Source organism: Mauremys mutica, chromosome 13 (genome assembly GCF_020497125.1).
Source record: "Mauremys mutica isolate MM-2020 ecotype Southern chromosome 13, ASM2049712v1, whole genome shotgun sequence".
Classification (NCBI taxonomy): domain Eukaryota; kingdom Metazoa; phylum Chordata; order Testudines; family Geoemydidae; genus Mauremys; species Mauremys mutica.
The window spans coordinates 10,300,865-10,306,864 of NC_059084.1; the positions used below are offsets into that span (position 1 = coordinate 10,300,865).

A 6,000-nucleotide genomic window follows, 5' to 3' on the forward strand; every position below is an offset into this window, starting at 1 on the left:
TGGAGCATTTAATAAAAGGAATTAAGAATAATATTTACAATAGTAATCCCTGCTAGATGAGACAATCTATTCACTTGAAATTTGTTCAGGTGAGGGGGCAGCACTGACAGAAGAGAAGTCTAGGATAAAATATGGGTAGTCAAGTAATCTGGATACTTTATGCTGTTTGCATAAAATAGGGATTGAAAGCCACCAGCAAAAAAAGATAAGCTGGAGGGTGGGAGCTGAGAAGGCTGCCTTGTGGGAAGAACTTGAAATGTATAAAGAAGAAAGGAAAGGGTTATTTGATGGGACAGACTGCCTATTCTTTGAGGTACACTGGCTGGAAGAACTGCACAGGCCAAGGCAAATCGTCCAGGGCAGATGGAAAAAATGAGGCTCTGGAAATGGATGGAACCTGCCCTGGAGATGGGCAAGTCTCTAGGAGACAAGGTAGGTGAAAGGATGACCTGTACCTTTAAGGGGTTCAGTTTCCAGCTCTGACCTGGGGCTGGGTTTCGCCTGTCTTCCCTTGCCCAGGTGACTGAGCACAGGGGCTGCTGGGAAATGTCAGGGCAAGCTGCTTCTTATTAGGTGAAAGGACAGGTAGGAGCAGCACTGCCCTGTAAGATGCTCTAGAACCAGAGGAAAAGGCTGGTAGTCACTCCTTACTGAAAGGAAGCTGGTGAAGGAGGCAGGAAGAAGCTAGCAAAGGTCCAGGGAGGAGGCCTAGAGGTGAGCTACAGAAGGCCCCTGCAGAAGTGTTTGTGCACTAGGGAGTGAGGGGAGGAGGCCTGAGCAGAGACATTCGCTGTTGGGACTGGCCCTGGGAAATAGTGGAGCAAGTCAGGCTTTAGCATAGGGCAGTTTTCTGTCCTGGGGTCCTAAGTGAGGTCCATGTGCCTAGCTATTATGGAGCTACCTACAGGGGTGGTGCAGAAACCCCTCCCCTCCACCTTGGAAAGCACTAATAAAGGGCCTGCTTGTTTTCTGCTTAGACTCTTCTGGTTTGCCTTAGAAGAAAAGGACTTCAGCTTTGGCTGGCCAAAGCAACAACAAACTTTAAATCAATGGCCCAGCTCAGGAAAGAGACTCTCCAGTGGGGAAACTCATCAGAGCTGTGCTTGGGGACATCAGAAAGGTAAGCCTGAACTCTCAGTCACCCTTTGCCTCCCCTCCTCCGGAGCCCAAGGGAGGGGAACCTGGAACATATAGCAGGAGGGACCATTACTTCTGCTCCTGTACTTACTGCTGTTGAACTGAGGGAGGGAGTGGAGCACCATCTATGGTCCAGAGTCAGACAGTTTAACAGCAGCAGCTGCTCCGATACTGCCCAGGTGCTGCTATGGAGGTTACATTAAGGCAGAGGTTTTCAAACTGGGTGTGTGTGTGTCCCCTAGGGGGACGCAGAGGAACATTTGGGGGGGCCTCAGGCCAGCCCTCCACGGCTTGGGGAGGGAGTGCCACCTCCACCCCCTGACTCAGGCTCCCCAGTCTGTGTCAACGCCTCTGTGCTTCACCTGCAGAGACAATCGCATACGCCTTCCCACATCCTGAAAACCTGAGGGGGGAGGGCAGGTATCGGGGGTAAGGGGGTGCAACCAAAAAATTGTAACTCAAAGAAGGGAGGGGCTCAGCTCAAGAACTTTTAAAACCAGTGCACTAAGGTCATGCCTTTAAGGTTTTCTTCTCAATCATAATAGCTTGAAATGTTTTGTTGTTTAAATGAAAGTTTACATGGTGCAGCAATGAGTGGCATTGAAGATTCCTGCTTGCCTGGGTGAGCATGATTTGGCAAGTCTGAGATCATGTGCTGTAAATGACACACTGTGGCTCTTGGGCAGGGATTCATAGATTTGAAAAGACCATTTGGTCTGACCTCCTATGTAACACAGGTCCTAGAACATCTCCAAAATAATTCCTAGAGCAGATCTTTTAGAAAACCAGCTAATTTTGATTTAAAAATTGTCAGTGTTGGAGAATCTACCATGACCCTTAGTAAATTGTTTCAGAGATTAATTACTTACTGCTTTTAAAAAAATAATTACAACTTATTTCCAATCTAAATTTGTCTAGCTTCAGCTTCCAGCCATTGGATTGTGTTATATCATTCTTTCCTAGATTGAAGAGCCCATTATTAAATATTTGTTCTGCATGTAGGTATTTATTGACTATAATCAAGTCACCCCTTAAGCTAAATAGGTTGAGCTTCTTGAGTTTATCACTATCAGGCAGGTTTTCTAATCATTTTCATGGCTCTTCTCTGAACCCTCTCTAATTTTTCAACATCCTTCTTGAATTGTGGACACCAGAACTGAACTCTGTGTGTGTGTGTGTACACAAATAATAAGTCATATAAAAATCTATTGTATATGATATATGTACATTACTTGCCCTCTAAACCACTTCAAATGTTTTTAATCATTATGGTTTTCTTCCTTAATTGTGGGACTTTAACAATACTTTATTAGTTGTCCAAAAAGCCACAAACAATTCTCAATTAACATTCACTTTTTTCTGATTAAATTTTTCCTCCCAGCTGATCTGGCTCATAATTGTTTTCAGCTTTGTGAAATTAGCCCTTTTAAAGCATTGAGTATAGATGTTGGTCTGGATCTTATTCTATTTACACATTATAAATATGATGATGGCACAATCACTTATACCTCAGCTACAGTTAATTTTTAGTTCTGTGATTAGTTCCTTCTTTTCTGTTAAGACAAAATCTAATATAGAATTCCTCTATGTTGGTTATAACATTTTTGAGTTAGGAATTATCATCTATAATATTTAGAAATTCCAGGGATGTTTTAGTATTGTCAGCGTGAGACCTCCGGGACATGCTACTCAAACTGAAAACACCAAGATCGTGCAGGTTTATTTTGGGGTTTTTTTTGCCTAGACATTACAGATAATTTCATAAGGAGCCAGCCATCCTGTTCTCTATGTGATTTGGCAGTCTGTAGCAGACGCAAACTAATAGTCCATCTTGTGCTTTATCTGTTAGTTTGTTGATCCATAAGCATTCAAGACAATTTTTTCCAAGTTATCAGTGACTTGGAAACAGATAATTCAATTTTTTGACATAGAGTGCCACTCCTCTTCCCCTTTTGCCCATTTCATCCTTCCTAGGTAGCTTTTAATATTCTAATCATGCAAATCATCCCACCAGGTTTCAGAAATATCAATTAGATCAAATTTATGTTTGTAAATGAGCAATTTCAATTCCTGTTGTTGGTTACCCAAAATCCTAGTATTAGTGTATAGGCAATTAAAGAATTTCTTCCCTTCATGTCCTTTTGTTTCTTGATTAATTTTGTTTTCAACATCTTGATTCTGTGCTAAATGAGTGTTCATATCTACCTTCTTTTTACCCTCCCTTTTTGTTATTAGTTTAATGCAGGGGTAGGCAACCTATGGCACGGGTGCCGAAGATGGCACGCGAGCTGATTTTCAGTGGCACTCACACTGCCTGGGTCCTGGCCACTGGTCCAGAGGGCTCTGCATTTTATTTAATTTTAAATGAAACTTCTTAAACATTTTAAAAACCTAATTTACTTTACATATAACAATAGTTTAATTATGTATTATAGACTTATAGAAAGAGACCTTCTAAGAACGTTAAAAATGTATTACTGGCATGCAAAACCTTAAATTAGAGTGAATGAATGAAGACTCGGCACAGCACTTCTGAAAGGTTGCCGACCCCTGGTTTAATGCCTTCCTGATGACTCTAGCCAGCTTGTTCCCTAGGAGGCTGGTTCCCCTTCTACTGAGGTGGAGGCTATTCAAACTATACAGCTCCCTTTCCCCACAGAAGATGGACCAATAGTCCACAAAACTCAAACTGTCTATCCTATACCACATACCTAGCCAGTGGTTCACTTCCAGAATTTTCTGTCTTCGCTCTTCCTTTGCTCACAGGGCAGGCAGTATCTCAGAGAAGATCTCTTGGACATTCTTCTTCTTCTTCTTCTTCTTCTTCACCAGGCTTCTGAGTTCCCTGAAGTCACCTATTATCAGCAAGATATCCCACAATGCAGTGTCATTAGTGTTTATATGAACCATCACCAGAGGATCCTTGTCCGCTGACTTCAGAAGCCAAGCCAATCTTAGAGTGACGTCTCATGTCTTGGTTCCAAGAAGACTGCACGCCTGTTGTCTGCTTGTCCCTTGCAGAATGTTCTTTTGATTTTTCAGAGTACTGAATCCCCAACAAGGATTGTCTGTCCTCCTTGGACAGTTGGAGAATTCTTTATGGGCAAGCTTGCATTTCTTACAGGTTGGGCCAAGCTGCCATAAGTATGTCCTGTACATCTCTCTATTCCCTTGGACCATCTGGATCTTGGGAGGCATCTTCCACAATTTCCATGCTGATGAGCTAGTGTCTATTGGAATCTTCTAACTGTGTGGAATTCTTCCTGGTCCTCTTTCTGGTGGTCACAGCCTGCCCATCCTTATCTGTTTCCAGCTGTGAAGAATACTGATGTGATCTCTTGCCTCTGTCAGTTACTGAAGGAACAGTATTAGACTATAACCAATGTTGTGCATGCAAAACTTCTAATGTAGAAAACACGTTTCTGAAAAATTATATTGAAATATATATCTTCCAACAGTCAGTCTTTCTGCAATGAGAGGAGGGCGTTCTACTCTGGAACAGAGCTCAGAATATTGTGTATGAAACTTTAATACAATCCATCCCTGTTTTTTATACTATTGGCAGCTGAATCACTTTATTATTTGTTCTGTGCTGTCAGTGTAATAGGCGCTAAAGTGGAAGTTACTCACAGAAAAACAAACTAAATGATCATATCTTCTTCCTATCTGTGCCATACATTCCTTTGCAGATGTGCTGATCAAATCCAGCAATACAGAAATGCTAGAATTAGAAGCTCATGTTCTGGCATTGTACTGAATTTAGTACATAAGCACAAAAATTGATTACAAAGTTACCAGATAGACAGTAGAGAAGCTAGTGTCTTGCCAGGGGGTCTTTGCTGGGAATTATTTCATAATACAAGTGCAAACCTCTAGCTATGGCTCTTCTGGGGCAGCCACAGCCGAGTCCCATCAATCTAGCAACAAATCTGACACTGTGTTTGAATATGTGACCTTTCCTTCTCTCTCCATGTAATTTATCTCTCCACCAAGGAAAGACTTCCAGAGAGAAATAAACAAGTGTCTGCTGGCATGAACTAGTCAAAAGGAAAATAAAATGACAAATGAACCTCTATGACATAAGCAGATTGACATGACAAACTGCAAGTGCTGTTCACACCTAAGCCCTCTGAGAGCTATTTCATCTGCTGATGGTTGAGAGGAGGAGCTGTATTTGTGAATATATTATCTATTGACTTGCTATTATAGCTCTCTTAATTCCCTGCAGCCCAATATTTGAGAAAATTGGATGGAGTCACACTACTGTCCGAAGACAAAGACAAGGCTGAGTCAAGCGTCTTTAGGTCATCAACACAGCAAAATAAAAAACATGGCAGCAAGTCTCAGAGCTTGGGTCCACTGACTTGGGCCTGCACTATGGGGTTAAAAACAGGAGTGAAGACTTCCTACTTGGGCTGGAGCCTGGGCTCTGAGACCTTTCCTCCTCCCCAGATCTCAGAGCCCATGCTCCAGCTGGAGCCCAAACTATACAAATAGTTGTTAAGAAGATACCAGGCCATCTTGGTGAGCTTTTATTTACGGCTTTTGGGGTGTTCTGCTACTTCCCTGGCAGAAATCTTCAGGTACAAACATTTTACAGGCTATGGGACTGAAGAATGTTGTTGGGGGAATCTGAGATTGTTGCTGCATAACGTTCCTTTTAGCCGTACGTATTTTTTCTTTTAAATTGCACACCACAATGGCAGGCAATTAAAAGAATATTGAGATCAACCTGGGACAAAGGACAAGTTTTCAAAACTTGTTTATTCTTCAAGGGACTCTAAGATGTAAAGAAGAAGCTGTAGAGATTCGTGCCAACTGGATGGCCCTCAGCCAATCCTGTAACCAATAAAACTTTTCGGA

The 6,000-nt window shown here is 42.1% G+C and overlaps 1 protein-coding gene across 1 annotated transcript in view; it reads right to left on the bottom strand.

The window, feature by feature from the left end:
- Window positions 1-3,934, bottom strand: part of EDN3 (endothelin 3) — a 39,985-nt gene extending 36,051 nt beyond the window's left edge. The window contains exon 1 of the mRNA XM_044986078.1: window positions 3,849-3,934. The gene's annotated coding sequence lies outside the window, so the exon portion shown is untranslated. The remainder of the gene's footprint in view (window positions 1-3,848) is intronic.
- Between the last annotated feature and the right edge of the window lie 2,066 nt (window positions 3,935-6,000).